Source organism: Ananas comosus, unplaced genomic scaffold (genome assembly GCF_001540865.1).
Source record: "Ananas comosus cultivar F153 unplaced genomic scaffold, ASM154086v1, whole genome shotgun sequence".
In the NCBI taxonomy this organism is placed as follows: domain Eukaryota; kingdom Viridiplantae; phylum Streptophyta; class Magnoliopsida; order Poales; family Bromeliaceae; genus Ananas; species Ananas comosus.
The window spans coordinates 25,001-36,039 of NW_017891402.1; the positions used below are offsets into that span (position 1 = coordinate 25,001).

An 11,039-nucleotide genomic window follows, 5' to 3' on the forward strand; every position below is an offset into this window, starting at 1 on the left:
CGTGCTCTAGACCTATGGGGCTAACAACCACGGGGGCTTGCACTCACTCCCTTTATGACCAAGATCAGGAGCTATTCATAGAGCCGGGGTGCCCCCGCCTAGGGAAGCAGATCTGTCCTCTAAGGAGCGTTAGCCATACCATGTAACTACAACACGAGGGACCCTAAGGAAGGGCTCTTTCCGAAATTGGGTCGGCCATTAGTGCTCTTTTTTTTTAAGCTTTTAGGCCTTTTGTCTGTCAGTTGCTGACGCCTTCTCTTCCTTTGGTCTAACCCTGAAGCTCTCACAGCGAGATCAGATACAGTAAACGAGTAGACCGCAGTTATAGCCTAGCCTTAATTTGAACGAGAGAACGTCAATCACGGTTCGAGTAGGGACGAAGTGGCTTAGTTGAACATAGTGAGACTAAGGGACGGAAGGGTGAGGAGCACGAACGCTTAAGAAGAAGTACTTCCTTTCTAGGGCTTTAATCCCAATAGTTCTTGGACAGATGGATTAACACTTTAGGTATCATCAACACAGGCTCCGAGCACCCTTATCCCGTAGTCCAAAAGCGTAGGGTAAGGGTGCATCTGAGCCGGAGAGTGAACCGCCGTGATGAGGAAAATAGATAGGAAAGAGAGAGTACACCTAAGGGCTTGTTTCTCATGCAGGCCCGCCATTCGTAGAATGGAGTAAGGGCCGACCTTTCCTGTTCTTGATAATTTTACACAAACTGAATCTCCAATTTGAACAACAAAACAATCGACATCCAACCAAATCTCATCCGACATCTCAGCTTCGCCAAATAGGTAAGTCGTATCCGGTTTGGAGTGCGTCGAAGTATGAACATAGCAGGGATACTCCTTTCTGAAGGGGGATCCCGTGGCAAGGATCGTAGCGGCATTTTACGTCCTACATCCACAATCACAGCCGTCTTGTCTCCAGTCGAAGCTAGCTCTACTGATTCCTCTGGTTTAATCCCATGATTTCGATGATTGCGGTCGGGATTCATCCACTACTCCCCTTCGGGCTGGAATTGGCACAACGGAGCTAGTCCTCCAGTGGAGTTAGGAGTTCCCAATCTATGAGCGATAGACCTCGCGGTTTTACCCCGGGACTTGGACCCTAGGAAGCCAACATTCCATCCCTTGTCGGGACCCGAGATATTCCTAACAACAAACAGGTCGAACTTTTCTGTGATCACTATATGTAATTTAATAGGTATAAGACTGAAGAGGTATGGTACTCTAATAGAAGTTGAAAGAGAGCTATAAACCAGACGATTTCCTGACAAGCATCATCGGAGAATAGTCTGCTATTGAAAGATGAATCCTCCTCTAAGGTGAGACTGTCTTCTGTAGTCGGTATTTCCACTATTGGCTTTCAAGTCAAGTGCAAGAGTGGAAGCGGGCTCCTATTTGGGCTTGTTTCAGACCCCTTGGGGATATTGATTCAATTCCTTCTCTCTTCGAGACTTCTGTCGGGCTAAGGCTTCCTACTGCTACTTTTCAATCAATGTCGGCATTGCGCACTAGCTATTCTGATGCCCTATATTCTATTCAACCTCCTCCCCCTCGTAGATTAACCATGGTCAGTTCCTTTAGCACAACCTATTTGTGCAATTCCTCATCTGCACCTGAAAACAGCACTGGATTCAATAGCAAAGGGAAATGAGCTAGCCGATTCGGATTTCGAGGAAGGTAAGTTCTGATCTAATATATTTAATATGTAGTACTATTGGTTTCGCTTACACTCGTCAAGACAAGGAAAAATGCCATAAGGCGACTTCCAAGTGCGTTGTTCTGCCGAGAGATGAACTAAGGGGCGGTAACCCCCACCTTCAAGAAAGGAGGCATTTTCGGGGACTAGCTCGCTTACTTTAACTCAACAGCCTAGCTCAAATAAGAAAGTAAGGGGACTTATTAGTTGATAGGGATTCATCCCCGACACCTACAACCAAGACAAGCGCGCAGAAGCGAGATCGTAGTAAACCTGAGATTCTTCGTAAGTAAGAAAGTTCGAATGGGGAAGGCTCTCAGTAGATGCAATGAGATTTCAAAGATTCTTTTGTTTAAATTGCCTCAAATAAGAGTGCAGTAGCCAGTAGTAGACCTCCGATCACCAGGAGATCCAGCTAATGGCCCTCTTCCCTTATCCAATATTTTAATGCCAGAATAAGGAACTTGTTTTAGTCTGGAAATTCCGAAAAGCAAAAGTCTATCACGGTGGCTTGGGACCAAGCTTGCATGGTCGATATGGGAAAATCCATCGGGACTGTGGAGTCGCTACATGAGAGCCAAATATTTTCATAAGGACGGAACCCCCTATGAATTATCATAAGCATTCTTCTATTTGGCCCGGAATCAAATCGATCTTATACCTAATGGAGGAACGAACACAGGGACTGGGTTATTGGGGATGGGCAATCTATTCACTTTTTGTTCGACCGCTGGCTGAATTCTACCTCGATCGCTGCAGATCTTGGCATATTAAAAAAATCTCTCAAAGCGAAAGTAGGGGACTTCATAGTTGGAGATCCCCAATCATAGATTTTCCCTGATATTCGGAGTCTTAATGGGCCTTTTAATCAGATCAAAGATATCCAAATTCCTTGGAAACCTGATCCTAAAGGAAAATTTGCAGTTGCTGCCGTCTGGGAGACTATTCGGAATATATCTCCAAAAGTTGCGTGGAATCGTCTGGAATGATATAGTCCTGCCTAATATAGCATTATTCTGTTGGAAAGTCTTGCACCGTGCCGACGGACGATGTCGTCGCCACAAAAGGAGTTCAATTGGCATCCTGTTGCAGCCTCTGCAATCTTTCCCATGCTGAAAATATCGACTCCCTGCTATTCCTGTAAATAATTATTGAGCTGGTTCTTCAGAGTCTTCGATGTCCAAGAGCACCCATTTTCGGATATACTTTATTTCATCGCAAAATAGAGGACTTGATTCTCTGCTAAAAGATCTCTGGAATGCTGGCTTTATCAACATTTTATGGGCAATCTGGTTGGAGAGGAACTCGGTACGGTTTGAGAATTGAAAGCCGAGTGCTACAGGGTGCAAGATTAGGATCATGAAGTGAGTGTCGGAAGCCGGGATCAGGTTCCTCTGGATTGAAAGAGATGCACAAGTACTTACTGAGATTATTCATAATGACATGGTTTCGTGGACTATGGTAGCCCGATAGAAAAATGCTCGCGTATCATTATCTTCATTGTCTTGGCGATTGACTCACATATATAGTATAGGGAAGGGAATGAGGTCGCTAATAAGATAGCCAACTTTGTATGTACCCTCCCTATGTATGATAGGATTTGGTGGTCTATCCCACCATACTTTATAGACCATTGTATGGTTTTGAACGCTTCTAATAGACCTCGCTATAGGTTCTGCTAAAGACCTGTAACTTATGTACCAATCTCCATTTTTTCAATCCTAAGCAAACTAATAAGATTTTAGGAGTATATCTTTCAGACCCTCTTGAAGATCATCCTTTCCCGGATCCTCGTATGTTGAGTTGAATTCTTATCAATCGGAATCTGAATAGGCGGCTGTCACTCTCCGTAGGTTAGCAATCCTCTCTCGCTCTAGTGTAGCAACCGCACCCCTCACCTTCCCTCCGAAACCCCCTTGAATCGCACCCGTGAACTCTTGAAACAAAAGCCAGTCAGCCAGCGGGAAAGAGAAAGCCAGAGACCTATTCCCTATGAGCTAGCTAGCCAATGAGATGAGCTACCCATTAAGAGAGCTTAAACCGATGTCCCTTGCCAGCCTGTAGCTAAGAGTAGCTTCTCTACCGCACCTCCAAAAGCGGGTATAACCTTACTAAAGCTGGGGCTTCGGCCGCTAGCAGCAACTTTTGTCCCGAAATACAATCTCAATTCCAATCTTTCTTTCGAAGCTCACCTTCCGGACACCAGTAAGAAAAGGTCAGTTCAGCGCGTAAAGCAAACCGAACCGAAAGAAGAGAGACTTTTTGGAAAGTTAGTCGCCCCTATCACATCACCAAAATCGCTTGCATTTCTATCTGATGAAATAGCTCAAACTGCTGATTCTCGGGAAATGATTCTCCGAGTTCACGACTCTAGCTGGTAGTGCTTCCCTGCCCCTTTGTGGGGACAGGAATGAAAGACTCAAAGTAGAGGAAAGATGGAACTCAAACTCCAATATCTCTTATAGGGAGAAAACAGAAGTACATCCAATGTTCTCCGTTGGCGGCATGGCACCACTTGAAATTGCGTATAAAGAGACCGTACCTACCTGTTCGAGAACAACTTTTTCTAACGATTGGAATCGACTAGGGAGGAGATTAAGAAGCAAAGGCAAAAACCTAATTTTGTGGTGCTGGAACTGATTGAACAAAGGGAGCTGCTCTCTCACTCCAGAGAACTAATCGAAGAGGGGGTTTGTTTGACTAAAGCTAAAGCCCTTTTTTTACATCTTCGAACTGAAAGGCCCGTGAAAAGCTTATTTTGAATTCAATCAAACTTCTTATGGGACTGGTAAGTCTCACATCGGTGCTCGTATCGGGTGCTATTCCGCTTACTCCACTTCTCCTCGCTCGGTTGCATGAAAGCTATGGCCAAGCCCCAAGTCGGGGGCGGAGGGGATAACTTAGAAAAGCGCTTCTTTATCTTATCATTGACCTAAGCCTGGGCGTATGAGGCTTTCGTTCTTTGTTTTGCTTCTGAGATGGATGATATCAGATTCTGATATTGCTATTAAGGCAGTAAAGTGGCCAAACAGACAATATTACTCTTACTCAACCCCACACGGAACAAAAGGGGTGGTGTTAACAAACAAAAGAATCTTATCGTATGAGAAGAGGAAATAGGGAGCCTAGTCTCCATTTATGCTGAATTGTATCGCTCCTTATCAAGAAGGAGTCTATTCTTCAGTTGAGTCAATTGTTTCAGCTCAAGTTCAGTCCTACAGCAGGTGAAAGAGAACCCTATTTACCAATAAATGGAAAGTACGAAGGCAAGCAAGGAACTTTCGAGTGAGTGAACGTAGCGAAGAAGAAAAGCTCGACTTAATTAGTTAGGAAGTTATTAAGGTTCGACTAGACTATACTTTTCCTAATCGAATAAGCTCTTTTATTCGTTTTAGTTTGACTCCCTTATGGTCGTTTCACTCGCTTCCTATATGATGAGAATATCATGTCTTTCCCTTATTCTAGAGAGAAGGACGCAAACAGAGCCGGACCTTACTTAGGCAATGCCAACCGAGACTTCAAGCACTGAAGCTAATGAATTATTTAGCTAATTCTCAATGGTACCGAAATCTCTCAATAAAGCAGCTAGGCCGTTTTCCTATTTCTTTTCTAAAGGGGCTTACTCATAAAGAAAAAAGGGGCTTTACCCTGATGCAAATAGGATACGCGGCGTCACTATATCAAATAGCCTAGGGCGCTACTGTACTAGTTTTTTTCGGGTTCTTTGCTATTGAAGGAGTAAGCAGCGCGCTGCCTTTGGTTTCTTCAAGTCTTCCCGAGGGCTTCGACAAGGGGATCCTTTATCCCCGGCTTTGTTCATTATTGGGGCTGAAGTACTCTCCCGTGCTCTTAATCGACTTGTCTTGCAACCTGGTTTTGTGGGACTTAAAGTTCCTCGGGGCTGTCCAGCCCTTTCTCATTTAGCCTTTGCAGATGATGTCTTGGTCTTTTCTAGCGCGGCTTAAAGTTCTTTGAAAGGCCTGATGGAGGTATTAAATATGTATGAAAAGGCTTCGGGGCAATTAATCAATTCCCAAAAGAGTTGTTATCTTGCTCATTCTCGGCTTCCCTTATCTAGACATAGAGTTATTCAGCGAATAACTCAGTTCTCGTATAAACTGTTTCCTGTTAAATATCTTGACCCTATATATTGGGAGGTGCAAAGTTTCCTCGAATAATCTATTGTTTGCCAATCCATAATCAACAGTCTTATCTTGGAAGTCTCGGCTTCTTTCTGCAGGGGGAAAGATTCTTTAAAGAAAGCGCTTCGCCCGGCTATAAGCCAGAACTCTGGGAAGCGTAGTGCTTAGCTTAGGAAGCACTCAATTTCATCCTTCTTCCCCTCTGCCAATTCTTCACTGAAAACTACAACTAGGAAGCATAACCCTCGGGATCAATTTCTTTGTTTTCTGACCTTGATTACACCTTGTTGGCACCCCTTCGCCATAACATCAAGTCCAATATGATCGGAAATGCAAATCTTTAGCCCTACTAAATGAGTTAGTCTTGGCTTCTTCTTCCTTTATGGAGACAGGGCAAGAGCCCATACTTGGAGAACGAATTCATACGTAAGATGCCCAGTTGGATCACTAATTCGTTGCTAGCTCTCTGCTCTAGAAAGGGACTTTATCCCACTTCTTAATCTTTCGTTCGACCTACCTGGAGAGCTCAGTCTCTGAAGCTTCCGAAAAGGGGTTCCTAACCGGGGCAAAGCCGAGCGATACGTTGTACCTTTCTTCAAAGAGTGCCCCTAGCTGCGATCCATGCACAAGAGGGTTCCGTTCGGATAGACACGGCAGTTGACACACTACTAAAGGAAGGTTTCCCACTTTGATTGTGATATAATTTATAGATCCGCTGTCTAGTAGCGTGACGTGCTATGATCGGCATCAAATGCAGGACTAGAACCCCACTTCTTTTAGAAAGATTCCTAATCGTCTTTCGTCGCCCTATCTTAAAGGCTCTCGCTTTCAGTACAATTAACCATGGAATTGGATCCTCGGAGAATAGAGCTTATGAGTCTCTTTTCCTGGCCTCACTAGGTATGAAAAAAGACCACGGTCATTCCCAAGTGGATGCTAAGATAGCAAGCAACTAAGTTGAGTTAGCCCACAGGGATAGACAGTTGGCTAGTCTCATGACCCAAATGGAGGGGCTGGTCGCTCAATTTTCTCAAGAAAGACAGACTCACCAATAGCCAAACAGTTTCCGGTCCTATTCTTACTGACTTTCTCCTCGCCCGAAGGTCACTTCACTCTTTATAGCAAGGAGCCAAAGAGCTGACCTAAAAGCAGAAGCTGCCTTGATCTTCTACTTATTGAACGCCAAATGAGACTGATTCAAAAACAGCTATCCCACGACCAAGATTCTTCCCTTCCTCGTGCTAATCTAATCACATCTCTCTCTATTTCCGGCTTTGCCGAACTACTGTCCAAGTCTTCAAATTCAGCCAACATAGCTGAGGAGTAATCGACCGCATCTAAATCACTCCCTCCGAATCGATTGAACTGTGAGTTTCATGGGTAAAAGAAAGGGGACCGTACGTGAGCGCAAAGGGGGTAATACCAGTACTGCTTCTTTAGATTAGACGTTCGATACATCCAAATAACTTCGGAATTAATAGTAAATCATGCCAGACTCTACTTACACAAAAGAAGTCCCAGTGTGGCTGATCATCCGAAAAGACCAGCTAAGCATCATTGGGAGGCCGCAAAGTGGGTCCTTCGTTATTTGAGAGGCACAAGTCTTCTCGATTCCTCTCCCGGATGTTATCATAGTCGGTTTTTTCACTCTTTGTTGTGGGGTTGTCACGGATTGGCCGGTCTTCAGCTGAGGCCTATGTTGATGCCCTATTTTTTTCCCCTTACAAGAAAAGCGGCCCTTCTTCTCCTGGACTTGAAAAGCCAAGATATTTTAGAACCTGGCAAAGAAAGTGCATTTGATGAGAGCGAAGAAAGCGGTTTCGTCAGATGAAATTCTTCGGGTAAAGCCTCCCATGATTTGAGCTTATTCCATATACCGACCGCTACGAAAACATGGAATAAGCTTTGCTTATTACCACGCTTGTTGACCATGCTTAACAAGGTAGCCACAGGTTCCCCTAGCCAACAAGAAGCAAGAGAGATTGTACTGATAGTGCTCGCTTCGGATACGTCTATCAATCTTCTCCAGCCAATGACATATAGAAATGGACTGAAAGAAAGCTCGCTCATAACAGAACTCCTCTCCGTAAGTGACAGATCTATCACTGTCGGTCACGTGAGCAACAGACCTGCTAGAGATAGAAGGGCACCACTTCTTATTTTACGGAAAAAGGAGCTTTCCTATTATCTATTGAATAATAAGCTAATAACATCTATTCATTTAATGAAAATCCTGCGCTTGCAAAGGCAGAGACCGTCATTCTATTCCCTTCGACATAGGCCATGAGAAGGAAAGACGATTAGTGTCATTTCCCGCAGCAGTAGTGGATCAAAGAAGGTGTAGTCGGAATAGTCCGATGTCTGAGATAAAGTATAGGCTGTTATATCGCCCTTTTTACCTTAAAGGTCGATCTTCCGGGTTGGTCTTCATTGCAAACTGGCTACAATAAAGTCTTAAGTAAGTAGGGAGTTGGCTGTTAAGTCTTTTCAACTCTCCTTTTCATCCTATCTGTGGGGCCTCTCCCCATGTCTAAGTGAGGGCTGAAGAACGAGTGAATCTTCTTTTCCAGCCTATGCCCTCGAAGAGATTGAGGAATTCCTGTATAAACCTGAATCTTTCGGGAGAACTCATTCTTCTTGAACCGTACCCCGATTCAATCTTTTGCATTGCAGGAAAAATATGGATTAATCGTAAAGGATTGATCAATTTCGTGGAAAAAGGGGGGTAGCGTGCATCTGTTTTCGTTTTAAGTCGTTCTTTACTACGAAATGGAGATTCGATTCCGTCCTACGAGTGTTCTAATAGATTAGGAGAATTTTCTTCTTGCCATGCACGTGATTTGTGCAGCTTCCTCGAAACTTATTAGTTCACAATCAGCAAAAGACTGAACAAAGTGAGGTTATCTTGGTTTTGAGTTACCTCATAGATCTCTTGTAAACTTCGCATGCAGCGTGGTTCTTCTTCACTTGAGCTTGATGTTCGCTTTCTTGTGTTGGGGTGGCTGTGGAGTCTCGTCATCCGTGGATCCTTGAGTTCTTCGGCTTGATTCATTGTGAATGGATAAGAATTCATCCTTCTCTTCTTCCTTTACGTTCCAATCCCATGTCTTGTCTTCCTCGAAGATCCTATCTCTGGTGACAACGATCTTCCCCCTTGTTGGGTTGTATAACTTATAGCCTTTTGAGCTCGAATCCTAGGGTACGGATTTTGCCATTTGGAAGAGCTGCTGAGGTTTGTCAAATTACGAGGAAGTCGCTACTCTAGCCTTTACCAGTAGCTTGCCAGGCAGATTAGGCTGTAAACCAGCTAAGCCGTCCAACGTGCCGGATTGCTTCTTGATGGAAAACAGTAGAGAATTCCACTTTTGAAATCTTCACCTATAGGTATCTCCTACCTATAAGGTAAACTGGTATGGTATCCCTCGGAATGGGAGACCCCGGGATTCTGAGTGGGCGTGTGACTAAGAAAGATAGGGAACGATCCATATTCAATATAACCCGTAGTCAAATTTTTCTATTGGCTGGCTAGCTCGTGCAATCAATACTTCGTTACTCCCGTGCGCTACGAGCTTTTATCCGGGGGATTACCCCTTTTAGATCTTTCAATCCGGGATAGGAGGATGGAAAGCTACTCTGGAGACTGGTCACTAACCCAGAGTGCCCGCTCAGGTAATGAAAGATAAGTGCTTCCCACAGAAATCACCGTTAGCGGGCTACAGTTAAACCATTTGCCTCCTTCGACTGGAGGTCAACAGCGGCGGCCAAATCGAGAGTCCTTGAGGGGATCTCTTACTTCATTGGAACGGGAACTGACACAAAACTATGGATAGATCCCTGGTTGAACGGCTCGCCGTTGATCCACCAGCCATCTAGGTCCCACCCAACCGCAGTGGAAAGGTTTCAGTCAATTAGCTCAATCATAAATGGAAAAAACCGACGAGTGGGATAGAACTCCACCGATGGAATGAGGACATAGCAAATCAGATCCTAGCTAGAGAGCGGCCCCCTTCTGTAAGCACTATGCTTCTAAAAAGAAAGAGGAAAGCACTACTTCCGACTTTCATTTTCTAGTTGCGTGTACTTCTCTTTTTTTGTCGAGATTGGGTCGGTGTTCAGTGTACCCCTTCCTGGCGGTACTTCATCGAAAAGAGTCTATTGTATTCCATGCCTATTGACTCCCATGCTTTTCCGTTGGTCAACAACCAACAAAAGCGATTTCTATCAAAGATTATCGGTAGTTGTGGGGTGCCCCCAAATGATCCTAGGAATCGGAGGAAGCTTCAATTCTTTAGTCTTCAACTCCTTCCGAAGATAGTCAACAAGAAATCCTCGGAGATATGGGTTAAGGGGTCTTCCCCTACCGAGCCAAAGCTCAAAACCAGCCTGACCGATTCCCTTTCTTCTCTGCAAACATGGGCGGTGGGAGGGGAAGGATAAGAATTGGTTCACCCGCTTGGACTCTCCCCATGACATGGAATCTTCTTCTTCGAATTAGCCTCAAAGGGAGCTCAGAAGACCTCGTCTATTGTGGTTGTTACATATATAACCTATGGGCTGGCCGGCCTTCTGTTTCGAAGAATGGAATCTTAGTTAGGAGAACAGAGACAAACCCTTACAACAAAAGTTATTAAAACCTTTTTCGATATGACCATCAACAGAAAAGCGTGGCTTCTCGCTCCGGCCCAAAACGGATCTTATGGCTATAAATCCGCCTTCACAGCGATCTGCTTCTTGATCTGAGTGGAAAAGAGGAGTATTTCCAGATGTGACTAGAAAATTGCCCAAAAGAGGCATCAGCTGAGGAAAGGGTTGGGTAGCAAGAATGTAGTTTTTCAAGCGAGGAGGTAGTCCCCAGTCACTCTACTTAGAAAGAAGGTTCTCCTGAGAAAGAATCACTCCTAGGCGTCTGTGTTTTTTTTTCCATTCACGTTTCGTTCCCATATGCATAGGCTTATTCTAAATAGACGTATCCAGGTTCTCTCAACCCCACTTCCCTTTCTTTCGAAGTGGCATTGCGTCGAATCAAAGGTTTTACAGGGGAGCTCTTCTTAGCCTTCTTATAGTTAGTAGCGATAAATTCTAGGATCAGGATCCCATTCCTCTTTTTAACCAGTTTTCCCAAACCAAGATATCCTGCCTATCCCGAAAAAGGGACTCCCTCAAAAAAAAAGTAGCATCGTAGCAAGAGTGCTTTTG

At 44.4% G+C, this 11,039-nt stretch overlaps 1 protein-coding gene across 1 annotated transcript in view; it reads right to left on the bottom strand.

The window, feature by feature from the left end:
- The window catches only part of LOC109704897 (60S ribosomal protein L5, mitochondrial), a 5,752-nt gene extending 2,505 nt beyond the window's left edge, over window positions 1-3,247 (bottom strand). The window contains exon 1 of the mRNA XM_020225680.1: window positions 1-3,247. This exon is cut by the window's left edge and continues 2,505 nt beyond it. The gene's annotated coding sequence lies outside the window, so the exon portion shown is untranslated.
- Between the last annotated feature and the right edge of the window lie 7,792 nt (window positions 3,248-11,039).